This window comes from Macrobrachium rosenbergii, chromosome 46 (genome assembly GCF_040412425.1).
Source record: "Macrobrachium rosenbergii isolate ZJJX-2024 chromosome 46, ASM4041242v1, whole genome shotgun sequence".
Lineage (NCBI taxonomy): Eukaryota > Metazoa > Arthropoda > Malacostraca > Decapoda > Palaemonidae > Macrobrachium > Macrobrachium rosenbergii.
Genome location: NC_089786.1, coordinates 22,014,006 through 22,029,049, shown reverse-complemented (window position 1 = coordinate 22,029,049; position 15,044 = coordinate 22,014,006).

The following is a 15,044-nucleotide window of genomic DNA, read 5'->3' as shown; positions in this document are numbered from 1 at the left end:
TATATATATATATATATATATATATATATATATATATATATATATATATATATATATATATATATATATATATATATATATATATATATATCTATATATATATATATATATATATATATATATATATATATATATATATATATATATATATATATATATATATATATATATATATGTGTGTGTGTGTGTGTGTGTGTCTGTTTGTATATATGTGTAGTTTTAACAATCACGAAGCCCTCTTAAAATACTCGAACTCTTCACACTTTCAGGATATGCTTATGAATAAGAAGAAATTTCGACGTCCGTAGCAGGATTTGAACCCACAATTGGAAAATCAGACCGAAGTCATGTTGCAGACATGACCAAGAGGAGTATAAAAGTCTACTTCTGGTAATACATACATTTGCCTGTTGAATTCAGTTACTGCTACGGACTTCATATTCTCGCATTTGGAGCTCAGACTTCGTAGTAACAAGCATATCCAAAAATGTGAAGAATTAGAGAAGTTAATAGGGAATAATAGTCTTTACAATTATATACATGCCTGGTAACAGGTGATCTCTAGGTTATATATATATATATATATATATATATATATATATATATATATATATATATATATATATATATATATATATATATATATATTATATATATATCTTCGTTTTAACATGCTTTTTTCCCATTTTCTATATGGGGTAAGCATGATGCCTTCTTTACGAAGGACTTTGATTTGGCATTGGGGTAGGCCGTAGCCTCAATCGGTTGCCCTGCCTGACATCGTTTAGACCCCGGTAACGATGTGTACGTGTATCGTGCCAAGCAGCAAGGAGAACTGGGTGGGTAGGTCGACAGTTCGAGACGTGTGAGGTGTCTGTTATGTTTTTAGAAGATGGAGTGGCTTTGTTTATGTGTGTATTAGTCTGTAACACCCATTTGCTTTTCAGCAAACCTATCCGTTGATTACATACGTAATCCCGGGGTGTCTACACGGATAGCAAAGTGTTCTCCTTCACTGACCAGTCGGCTGCGGATTTGAACCCGTGCCACGGACCTCTACAAAGTCCTAGGCCGCTGCTCTACCGACTAAGCCACTGAGGCTCTTATATATATATATATATATATATATATATATATATATATATATATATATATATATATATATATATATATATATTTGAGATCAAAAGAGGATGTAAAGGATAAAGATACTCTATTATTGAATGAAGAATTACCAGATTGTGTCAGAATGGATAACTCACTCGTCCATATGAATGGTGATAATTGTGAAGTTTATGTCCAAAACTATTCAGACAACAGACTAACCTTACACGCAGGTATTGTCTTTTGCATAGGGATTCCCATTAACAATCCTTTACTAACAGCAGAAGAAAATGCATTTGCTCTATAATTGGCCAAAACTCTCAAATAAGTTCAGAAGTAAACAAAACAGATTTTCCAGAAAATAGACACAAGTTAATCAATTGTTAGAGAAATACAGAAATGTAATAGCTATAGAAGGAGATAAACTATGAAGAACAAATGTTTCTGCAACATAGAATTTTGTTAGATGATGGAGCCAAGCCATTTTTCATTCCTAATTACAGATTACCAGTAAGATAGAGACCCATAGTTGATAAGTTGATAGAGGAAATGAAAGAAGATGGAGTAGTAATTCCTTCTAAATCTCCATATGATTCCCCATTGTCACTTGCTCCAAAGAAAGATGGTAGTTGGAGACTTGTAACAGATTACAGGAAGTTAAATCCCAACACAATTCTAGATAGAATGCCGATACCAGTAATCCAGGACATGTTAGCTCAATTAGGAGGGGACAAAATATTTTCATCCTTAGATTTGCTTAATGGATATTAACAACTCTAGATGAAGAATCGAAACCATTCACAGCCTTCAGCACACATAAAGAACATTTACAGTTTGAAGTAATGCCATTTGGACTAACATCAGCCCCCTTAACATTTGTCAGGTTAATGCTACAAATTCTAGGGGACAGAAAATGTTGCAGTATACTTAGACGATGTAATCATTTTTAGCAAAGACTTAGAAAGTCACCTCAGGACATTAGAAATGGTCCTAGAGAGATTAAGAATTGCAGGGCTAAAAATAAAATTAAAGATGTGTCAATTTCTGATGAAATCCTTAGAATACTTGGGTCATGCAATTAGTGAAGATTGACTGCGCATGCAGGCAGGTAAAATAAAGGCAATAGCTGATTACCCAGCTCCCACTAATTTGAAAGCATTAAAAAGCTTCCTACGTATGGTAGGTTATTATAGACCTTTCATAAAGGGTTTTGCTACTATAGCTAAACCTTTGACAGAACTAACCAAGAAGGATGTTAATTATGAATGGAAGGATAAATAAGAAACAGCCTTTCAAACATTAAAGAGCAAAATGACCAGGAGCCCTGTTTTAGTTTATCCAGATTTTTCCAAAGACTTCTACTTAGCTTGTGATGCCTCAAGTACAGACTAGGAGCTGTATTGTTGCAAAAGGCAAAAACTAGAATGAGGGCAGTATATTAAGCTAGTAGAGTTTTAAATCCAGCAGAAAGAAACTACAGCACCACAGAAAGAGAATGTTTAGCTTTATGTTGGGGTTTAAAGAAATTTAGACTACTTTTAGGTCATAAGGTTAATGTGCTTACCGATCACAAACCCACTTGTGACATTTAAAAAGAGAGCCTTTACCAACAACATGAAGTTCAATAGATGGTTCATTAGAGTACTAGAATTTGCTCCAGAATTCAAGTATATTCCAGGGAATTTAACACCTTGGCAGATGCATTATCCAGATCTCAAGAAGAAACAGAAAAATGCATTACCACTAATATCTTTTGTTTTAGTTGTCAATTAGTAAATTTAGATCTAGATAGAGTGAAAATACAACAAGAAAATGACAGATAGTACGACAGTTAATGACAGATGAATCTTTAAAACCTGATTTTCAATTGATAAATGGTTTATTGTATAAAAGGCCAACAGAGAAGAATGGCTGTTCTCGTCTGTACATCCCAAAAGCACTAATCACATAAGTTTTAGAACTAACACACTCATATAAGTTGGCAGGACATCCTGGAATTAAAAAGACAAGCAGAATCATAACGATGCAATCAACAGAAAGGTAACGTAAATCTTAAAGCTCCACTTGAAAAATATCCATCAGAATTAAATCCATTTCCAGTAATCACTATGGACTTTTTAGGTCCATTTCCAACCACTATTAGAGGAAATAGACAAATATTAGTCTTCTTAGACTATTTAACTAGATATGTAGAAATAGTACCAGTAAGAAATAGGAATACAGCGACAGTTGCAAAAGCTCTTGAATCTAGAATTATCACAAGACATTCATGTCCACAAGTTCTTCTTTCTGATAATGCTCCTGAATTTACTAGTGATCTTTTAGAGAAAATATGTGAATTTTATGCAATAAATAAATGTCAAATAATAGCTTATAAACCAAGTTCTAATGGAGCAGTAGAACGAACTAATCGTAAAATAAAGTATATCCTGAAAACTTTAGTGAGCCCACGGACAGCAGATTGGGACTTAGCATTAGAAGACGTACAATTCATTGAATAATACTATAAATGAGACAATTGGAGAATCCCCACACTTTTTGCTATATGGTTATCAGAAAAGAATGCCTAACACTTTATTAGACGATGCAACACTACCTAGACATTTTTATAACTATAATGATTATATTGCATGGAAGACCAGACGCACTTACGAGAAAATCATGAAAACAAGTAAAAAATTAAAAGAGGGACATAATACTCATGCCAAATATTATAATAAAGGTACCATTAAATCAGACATTAAAGTAAGTACTCAAATTTATGTACAAAATCATGTTCTAGAAGGGTCAAATATAAAGGTATCTCCCAAACTAAGTGGACCATATAGAGTTGTAGAAGTGTTAAAATTAAACAAATATAGAGTAATCAATGAAAGTGATCTAAAGGAAAAAGTAGTTCACTGGAATCAAATAAAAGTAGTAAAAACAGATCCATGGTCCTCTGAAGATATAGATAACATAAGACATGAAAATGGTGTAGATAAGCTTGAACCCCAAAGATGTAATCTGCATGAAGCAGACAGAGTTAATTATGTATATGAATGCATATGATATATACACACACACACACACACACACACACACACACACACACACACACACACACACACACATATATATATATATATATATATATATATATATATATATATATATATATATATATATATATATATATATATATATATATATATATATACATATATGTGATGTATGTAAAAATGTATTCATATATAGAAAGCCTGATAAAGGTCTATTCTTACAGATACAAAATACGGTTCATCTTTATGATAGTTTTATTTGGACTAATTTCTTCAGAAATGGAAATAAGAAAAGGATCATTGTTGAAAAGACATGGTAACGTTAAAATGATTAAGGACTTAGGCACCATAAAACTAGACGTATCATCAGTGTTAAGCAATGAGAAAAAGTTAAAGGACATACAACAGGATACTGGGAGAATTCTGCAGAAAGGGGATAATAACAGTGTTACATTTTTGTTAGAAAACTTAAGTGCAGAAATAGAAACGACTGTAAAAACCAGATCAAAGCGATCCCTCCTACCCTTCATTGGAACTGCTTTGAACACATTATTTGGGGCAGCCACAGAATCGAATGTTGAACATGAAAAACAAAGAATTGGCAGACTAGAAAAGTGGGCTGCAGCAAGAGGAACAGTAATAAATAAAGTAATCAGTGCCCAAAATCAGAATACAGAACAAACAGAAAAACTTTAATGTTTCATAAACAAAGTCACCAAAAATGTTACAGATAAACTGAATAAGTTAGAAAATATTCAGTTCTTGAATACCTTCGCTTTAGAAAGCGAAGCTGTGTTGTTAAAACACAAAAGCGTTTTGAATGCTATTTAGCTGGCTTACAAAGGTATTCTGAGTCCAACCTTAATAACTCCTAAAGAACTTGAAGATATAATTAAATTTAATATCACGGAAACCCATTTACAGCCGCTTGTGGAAGATGTGTTCACGTATTACAGTTTAATATGTGTCAAAGTGCCTTTTAATCAGATTATATGGATTGTACCTTTCAATATTAATATCACAAATACCTTAATCACACTGTATCCATTTCCCATGTTGGTTAATAATCAACCTATCATTCAAAAGGGAACAATCAAACATTTTGCATTAGAAGAACACGCTTTGTTGTTGTCGTTCTTTACAGAACAGAAGTTTCAAGAGTGTATTTTATTAAGGGAACAGGAATATATATGTAATTTTGAAAATTTATATAAAAATACTAATGCATATCCGTGTATTCAAGAGATTATGTTAAATCAAAATCAAGAACAAGAGATGTGTACAGCTAATTATAATAGTAAGTTTGAAGCTTTGCTTATAGATGATGAGGTTTTTGTGTTTTCTATAGATACTGTCGTGGCTAAGGTTAAATGTCACAACATAACAGAGGTAAAATTTAAGAATGTTAAATCTTTTACAATATCCTGTCAAGTAATTATACCTAATCAATTGTACTACAAACCATGTTTTCACCAAATACACCTTCAATAAACATGTGCCATACAAGAATTATTCACAAAAAATTGAGGAATTTAAGTTGTCTCAATTAGAATTAAAGAAGCTTGACAATTTGAACTATGTTGATGAATATTTCTGCTATAAAGAAACTGTCTCCCCAGTTTTGTCATTGTTCATTCTAATGCTAATAGTAGTATTTGCTATTTTATCCATAGGTAGACAGAATTAAGAGGAAACAATAACTGATAGTTGATGTTAACTTCATGTATACAGTATATTAATATTGTTTTATTTTTTCATGCAAATGATTATAATTTAGTGTGACGCTTTAATGCACATATTTTTTATTCCAGAGTTGGAGAACAATTTTTGGTTGCCATTTTATTACCAATTTAATTTTCAGTATTATAGCCATTTTACTGTTTAAACATTGAAGACAATGTTGGTAGGTGACCGAGTGATATGTAATGATAACTGGGAATTCTGAATATTCTAAGTGTTAATCAAAATAACAAAAGAGAGAGAGAAAAAACTTCCATTGTTAGACATTGATTAGTTAGAGAAGAAGGAACAGAGAGAGAGAGAGAGAGAGAGAGAGAGAGAGAGAGAGAGAAAAGAGAGAGAGAGAGAGAGAGAGAGAGAGAGAGAGAGAGAAAGAGAATTTCAAAACATCTCTGTGTTTTGGCTATGCCATCACCACAAGGCCAGAACTCAGGAACAAAGAGGTTTGTAAACTAGCACTAGAACAGCAAAACCGTGTCGTGATTAAAAACGCAAAACATGGGTATGCGTGATGATTGTGTTATGGTTACAAAGCCATTATGACTGCTCTTAATTGAGTTTGTAATCATGAGGAATTCATAACAAAAACACATGGTGGCCTTAGTGGGATAAATAGCCACCGGAAATTATAACTTCCGGTGACGTCAAAACACCTGCTTTTGAAGGCGGTGCTTTTTCCAGAAATCCACCCAAAATGGGCTGTCTTTAGATTAGCCTAACCAATTAAGCACCTACAGGGCCAGCCCAAAACCAAGATTCTGCATACAGAGGGGTGGGACAAAAACTTCCAAAAATCCTTATCAAGTCCAGTTCTGAAGAGGGAAAGAAGAATAGAGAATAGAGAATAGAGCAGAGAAGCAGCAGAGAGCAAAACAGAGAAGGAGCAGCTAAGGCACAAAGAAGAAGACATGAGGCTGCAAGCCTCACCTATTGTGGCTTGATAAAGAAGACAGGCTCACTTGGACTAATACTATAACTGTACAACATTTTACCTTGTACTTCTATTGTAAAGTTATTTCTTTGGTGCTAACGAAGAAAGAAAAATCAATTGTGCCTTCTTAAGGCCTCCTGGGAAAAACTATGCTACTAAATAATAAAGTTAGAAAGATCAACATCTATAAAGAAGAATCTTCTTAAACCAACAGCAGATATAAACAGAAGAAAAATAAATAATGAACATTACACACACACACACACACACACACACACACATATATATATATATATATATATATATATATATATATATATATATATATATATATATATATATATATATATATATATTTTATGTATGTATGTATGTATGTATGTATGTATGTATGCATATATATACATATACATATATATATATATATATATATATATATATATATATATATATATATATATATATGTGTGTGTGTGTGTGTGTATTGTGTGTGCGTGTGTGTGTGTGTGTGTGTGCATGTCCGTGAATTTCAGCTCAGGGAACAACCAATGCATATTCTTAAATCTTTCACTTAACAATTCGGGACTAACTTTGTGTCATTTTCAAAATCATCTGAAATGAGTAAAAGGCGTTGATTTGGTAAATGTATATACAAAATTAAAATCACAAGAATACAATAAAGGTCTAAAACTTTAAAAAAACCTAAAACTGAAAAAAAGTCAGGACGTGATGATATAAAACATATTGATGTTCTATACAAAGGAAATGAACTGCCATCAGTGCTTAAGGTTGGCTTGTTTAGTCTAATCAGTATAAATTCTAAAATCCTGAGCCCTTGTCCATTCCTAGATTTTGTCAATATTCTAACATCCTCTCTGCTTATGGGCACATTGCATAAATTTTGGCAGTGATCACTTATTACTTCAGTTGTGACAAGAAACTACCATGGGGTCTGTGTTTATCGGTTGCTTGCGAATTTACGTGTTCCAAAAGCAATTTGGAATATATTGGTTCTAGTATAAAGAAGAGCTCTGCGTCCGTCAATTCGAAAGGAAAGATTCTTCATACTAGAACCAACATATTCCAAATTGCTTTTGTAAGCAACCGATGAACACAGACCGCCTGACAGTTTCTTTTCACAACTGAAGTATGTTTTCATTTAAAGTTTTTTTCTATAATACCAGTATCAATTCAGTTTGCGGTAGGTATAACTGGAATGGTTTTCTTATTTATTTACTTAATGCGTGGTTCACTATTTTAGATGGGCAAGGAAGAATAAAATTCAATATATTTCTTTCAGGGCATCTCTTTTGATTAATTGGTATGAATTTATCGTCAAAAGTTAACGCACATAACCATAAAAAAGATTGTCATTAAAACCATGTTATTTAAAAAGTGAATTTAAATAATCCACTTATTTACAAAATACTAAATAGCTGGAGTATACGTTGAACCCTCGATGCACAAGTGCGGTGATAGTATTTGTTTTGCATTTTTATTACAGGTATTTAAAAAAATTCAACTTAGCTCGGTAATGATAAGTTTTCTTGACATAGATACGTTTATTTTACAATTATCTTTTTCAATAAGCAGAGCAAGGGATGGTATTATATCATTTACCTCTATTTCCATCGTAAAAAATATTTTTCTCGTACTGAGTATTAAGATAGTTAAAGAACGGCATTATAATATTCTTTTTTTTTTTTCAAACCAGGAAAGTGTCATCAACATACCGCTTACAGTATATGAGAGCAAAGTAGTTGATATACTGTAGGATTACCTATGGATAAACCTTTAATCTGCTACAAGTACCTGTTATTAAGAATGAAGTTGAACAGGTGCTCAAACTCTTTCCTTGGCAGGTTTTGAAATAAGCTACATTTTTAGACGGTCAGTAATTATTTTGATAGTTTCTTACATAGAGAGATTCTATGACCGTATTGTAAAAATGCAACTCTTTTAATCGGTTATATGGTATCTCAAAGGATAAAAAAAAAGTTTGAGTTTTAAGAAATTAGGGTGCATACACTGTCCTTGACCTAAAGCAAAGAGATATTTTTCTTTCCTAGACAATGGGTAGTCGGAGAGTTGATGACAACCTTATCAGGATTAAACACAGTAATATCGACATTGGTGCAAACTTCTTACAGTTTTTTCATTGTACACGTTTGACATCTTTGATGTACTTTATAGTATTTGTCCTAAAAATTAGGTACAAATTTGAAGTCAATATGAGACAAAATGTTTCAAGTTGGAATATATTGATTCTATTATAAAGAATCTTTGCTTTCGAATCGACGAACACAGCTGTCAGTTCAATGACACCGTATCACTGGTAAGAACTCTGTAGTCAGCAATAAGAGCAAACTGCCAAAATTCATGCAACGTGACCATGGACAGAGGATTTTAGAATAGCGACAAAATCCAGAAACGAACAAGAGGTCAGAATTTTAATATTTATACTGATTAGATTAAATAAACCAGCCTTATACCTTGATGACAGTTCATTTTCTTTGCACATAATCATTATATTTTTGAGATTTTGAAATTGAATTTACTTTTATGATATCCATGTCTTTTACTAAATTTCACTGGTTTTGGAAACGACACCGGAACAGTGCCGTAAACGTTAAAATAAAGAAAGATTTAATCAAAACATGCTTCGGTTGTTCCTCGTCCTGAAATTCTTTAATCTCATATGAGATTTCCAAAGTACACCCCAGTTACACACACACACACACAAATATATATATATATATATATATATATATATATATATATATATATATATATATATATATATATATATATATATATATATATATATATATATATATATATATATATATATATATATATATATATATATATATATATATATATATATATATATATATATATATATATATATATATATATATATATATATATATATATATATATATATATATATATATATATATATATATATATATATATATATATATATATATATATATATATATATATATATATATATATATATATATATATATATATATATATATATATATACATATATATATATAATATCATCTTAAATTATTTTCTTTGTTTCTTATTAACGTAAGTTAAATTTTCATTTTTACATTAAGTCACGAAAAACTGCTTGTTGGTTCCTTTTGCTCCCCTCAAAGGTTTTGTATTTATTGTTATAAAGTTATATTTATCTTTGTTTCTCTTTTTTCATATTTCTATGAGCGGAGTATTGTCTGTTGGTTTTATGTTGCTTTTCTCGTCGCCCTTACTTGATGTGGAGGAGTTTTCCATAGGCGAAGGTTAATCGTTACTGTTCCTCGAAGGGAGGTTCAGCTCCCTGTATTCTCACTGCACTCTTCATCGTTGGTGGCGAGGGTGTGCCTTGTGCCCTCTTGCACGAGCTTGTCTGTGGGCTTCGCTTTTGCCCACCTGTGAGCAAAGACCATCCCTTGCAATTACGAGTCGTCTGTTGTATCCTCCGGGAATCCTCAGGAGGTCTTCTGAGGCTGGAGAAGGGTGAGCATCCCCTTTTGTCTATATTTACTTTCTCCTTTATGCAAGTGGACTCTCCAATCGGAGCATTGCAACCCTCGCAAGGTAAATGGGTATCCAAGAAGCACTTTTTTGCTTCTTTGCTGCTTGGGTTTTGCTCAAGAGAAGAGATTTACCCGACAACGGTTAGTTACACGAGAGACACTGCCGAGGCAACAACTGTCATCATCCTATCTGTCACCATTTCATGGAAACCGCCATTCAAAGTTTTTCTTGTAGCGCATGCGCTACCCTTTTACTGGGTAAGTTATGGTGATCTATTTTCACAAGTTTTACAATATTGATTATAATGCGTTTATTTCTGTAAATATAATGTTGATGCTTATATTGGACGTTGACAGATGATTTCGCAACGTGATGCAAACAGTATATTGGTTGTAGGGTTGCCATTTATAGTTGATTTTACCAATTTTCCTAATGTGTTTATTTTTCCTTGTTTCAGTTTCAATCATGGCACGGAAAATTTTATCTGAAGAAGAGGTTTTGATCAAGTTATTCAACACCGAGGACCTTGGGAATGATTTAGAGGGTGAAATTGAGAAAAATATAGAGCTAGATAGCTCCCTTGAAGAAGAATATAACCTTGAAAATTAGGACATTCTCCCAGCTGTGAATGCAGATCCTCCTCAAGAGGTTTCTGTGGAACCATCAGTTACTTTGATCCTTGATGAACCCCCTGCGCCTTCCACTTCGTCAGCAGTACCTTCCCCTTCGTCAGCAGTGCCGTCAACACCTCCCTTTCACAAGCTCCGTATGAAATGCTAAGCCTTTCAGAAGAGAGAAGCAGGGAGAGGAGAAGGGGGGAGCTCCATCCTGAAGTTGGGAAGCCCATCAAGAAGCTTGACCAACAAGTTCTGCGTGCCAAGGACAAGACCATGTGGCATAGAGATCCCAATCCTCATTTGCCCAGTATTGTGAAGACATCTATAGAAAAAGGTGCCCCCACTATTCTTACTGATAGTGCTACCTCTGCAAGTGATATCTTTTCATTATTTTTAGATGAAACAATGCTGGCTGAATTGTGTTTATATACTAATGATAAAATGAATGCAATAAGAGAGCAGTTTAGTACATCCTACAGTGCAACATTTAGGGAAGTTAACCTAATGGAGATGAAGGTTCATTGGCATTGTTTAGTGGTATCTAGCAGGACAATCATGTAGCCACAGAGGAAATGTGGTCCCAAGTGTGTGGCTGTCCCTTCTACATGAGTGAATGCAGGTTCTCATTCATTCTCCGCTGTGATGTGACATTCTCCCGGTGAGATGTATTCGTTCTTGGTCTGAATAATCAACGCGATATCACTCGTATAACATACAATTAGCGAATGACCTATAGCTAGAAGTGTTCGTGAACTGTCAGTGATTAGATTAATATATCAGAATAGCACGATAAAGCATCGACTAAGTTGTTTTTTTCGAGTGAATTATTAAAAACTGAACATCATGGAAGTTCCTAACAACAGTGGCAAGTGCTGGAAGAATCTTGAGTGCCTAAGTGATATACAATATGATGACTTGGCAGGCAGGGAACTAGGCTTGCTTATCGTTGAGATCAACAACAACTCCAATCAAAAAGATGCAAAAACATTCACAGACATATTGAAAGGGTACGATCCTTCAAACTGGAGCAAGTCTGCAGAAAATATAATGAAAATAATTAAAGGAATACCAAAGAAAGTTCAAGTCATCAAAAGGCTTATAAAGAAAATCTACATCAATCAACACATTCCAACAAAGAAAGTGAATAAGGTGAATATGGTGAATATATTGATTGATGCAATAGGAAAACGAATGCTTAAAGCATGTAAACTATGTAGTGTGTGGTATAGCATTGTAAATCCACAAAACCTGATTAGGAAATGCTATGCATGCTACATACCTACTCATCCTACATGTGCAGAAGTACAGCAAAATAAAAATAAGGACACAAGAGTATTTTGCTCAACATGTCTAGTATGGATAAACAAGGTTATTAAATCAAAACTTAATGTACAAATTGTTGAGGATGAAGAAGATGAAGAAGAGAAAGAAGAGGAAAATGCAAAAGAAGAAAATAAGATTGAAGAGATAGAAAAAAATAATAAAAACAAAGAACAGGATAAGAGTATGGATGGGAGAAACTCATAGATTCTACATATGAGGCAATACAGCAGCATACATATGAAGAAATAAATTATGACATGATAACTCAAAATAAAATCCCAAAGATGTTGTACCTAGATCTTCATACTGATGGGAAAGAGCAAGAAAAAAAAGAAAAGAAAGACACAGTATGCACCCTTTTGAAAAGAGGGAATTGCAGATTCAGTGAAAGATGTTATTACAAGCATCCCAAGATATGTCACAATTACGAGATCTATGGCAAATGTGCATATCTAGACGGTTATGGGGAGGGATGTAGCAGTCTACATCCAGAAATATGTAAAAACTTGAGAGAAGGAAATGGATGTAGGTTTAATAAAAAAAAAAATGTAGGTATATGCATCCTGTAGCCATGAAGAATAAAATTCAAAATAAAATACATAAAAATCAAGGTAAAAATGAAGCAAATAAAGAAAGGAACAAAGATCATGTGATGAAGGAGAAAAACAAGCTAACAACAAGTTATGAAATGTCAGCACCATGATATGAGGCATCAGCACCTAGATATAGTGCAAGGAACAAGCAATGTATCTATGATGCTAGGGGATGGTGCAGATATGGAGATAAATGCAGGTATATGCACAAAATGAATAAATATGAAGATGGAAGATCAAATATAATGGAAAAGTTGGATGTTTTAATATACGAATTTCTGGAAATGAAGAAAAGCACAATATATCAGAACAGAGACATGGGAAAATCCTTATTATTACCCATATTAGATAATGGAGATAACACGCAAACCATCATAGTGATGAATGCACAGGGTTTAGTTTCGAGTAACTCAAAAAGAAAGATAGAGTTCTTAGAAGAACTAACCCAAAATAAAAAAAATAGAAATAATGAATATAAGTGAAACCTGGTATTCCCAAGAGACTGGTAATGATGATCAGATAAATGGTTTCCAAACTTATAGATCAGATAGAAAAAATAGGAATCAAGGGGGAACCGCTATATATGGGAGAGATACCAATCAAGGAAAAATCTGTGAGAAATATAGTAACACAGAATGTGAATTAGTGGTAGAATTTGAATCTGAAAAATTAGTGAACATCGTAATATACAGACCCCTAATACTAAAGAGTTTGACATAATAATTGACAAATTGGATGATATATGTAGAAATCACAAAGACTGTACTGTACTCCTATCCAGAGACTTTAACTTTCCTTTCATAGAATGGAAAGAACGAATAGGAGACTGTGGTTGTATTTATACATATAAAAAGAGAGTAATAGTAGCGCAGAAGATAAGAGGCAATTTGTAAAGCTATTAGATATGCTACTAGAACATAACATTCAGCAAATAAATCACCTGCCAACAAGAAAGGATAATATTTTAGACCTAGTATTTGTGAACGAGGTGAGCTATGTTAAAGAAATAATAGTGTATAATTTGAGTATTTCAGATCATAATGTCTTAGAATTAACAGTCTGCTCCAAAGCACATAAAAACAGAGATAAGCAAGAGACAAAAAATGGGAAGGATATGGAAAATACAATTTCTATAGTAAGAATATAAAATGGTCAGAAATGAATGAAGGATTAAACAAAGACTGGGAAAATATATTCATAAGTGATAATATACAGGTAAATACAGATATATTATATAAAATATTAGAGGAAATAGTGGAAAAATATATACCGAAGAAGAAAAGTAAACATCAGTCACACATACCAAGAGACAGAAGGATCTTGTTCCAGAAAATCAGAAAGTGGAAAAAAGGTCTTGCAAAAGAAAAGAATGCATGGAAAGTGATTGAACTAAAAAGTAAGATAGAAAATGCAGAACAAAAGATTATACAATCAAAAGAAAATGAAAAACGGGACTTAGAAGAAAAGACCATAAAAAATATTTAGCAAAACCCCAAAATATTTTACTCATATGTGAAAAACATGAATAAAAGAAGAATGAAAATAGGCCCTCTAAGATTTGAAGGGCGATTAAGGAATGAAAAAAAGGAAATATGCAACATATTAGCAGAAAGATATAAGAGAGGATTTACACCTAGAATTGATAATGAAGATAATGATACAGGAATAAGAGATGAAAATAGTGAATATTTATCAGACATAGATATCAATGAAGCTGATATTGTGCAGGCTATTAATGAAATTAAAAATGGATCAGCAGCCGGACCAGACGGCATCCCTGCCATTTTGTTAAAGAAAGTAGTTCATTCTATCGCAAAGCCGCTCGCAATATTATTAAGACAAAGTGTAGATACAGGCAAGATTTATGATGGACGTAAATTAGCATATATTACCCCTATTTTCAAAAGTGGATCAAGACTAGAGGCAAGTAATTATAGGCCTGTGAGTCTAACATCACATATTATGAAAGTGTATGAAAGGGTAATGAAGAAAAATATAATGAAACATTTAATGAAAAATAGTTTGTTTAATCTAGGACAACATGGTTTTGTGCCCGGGAAAAGTACACAAACCCAACTGTTAGTCCACCATGAAAACATATACAAAAATATGATAAAGGAAAAAGATACCGATGTGGTTT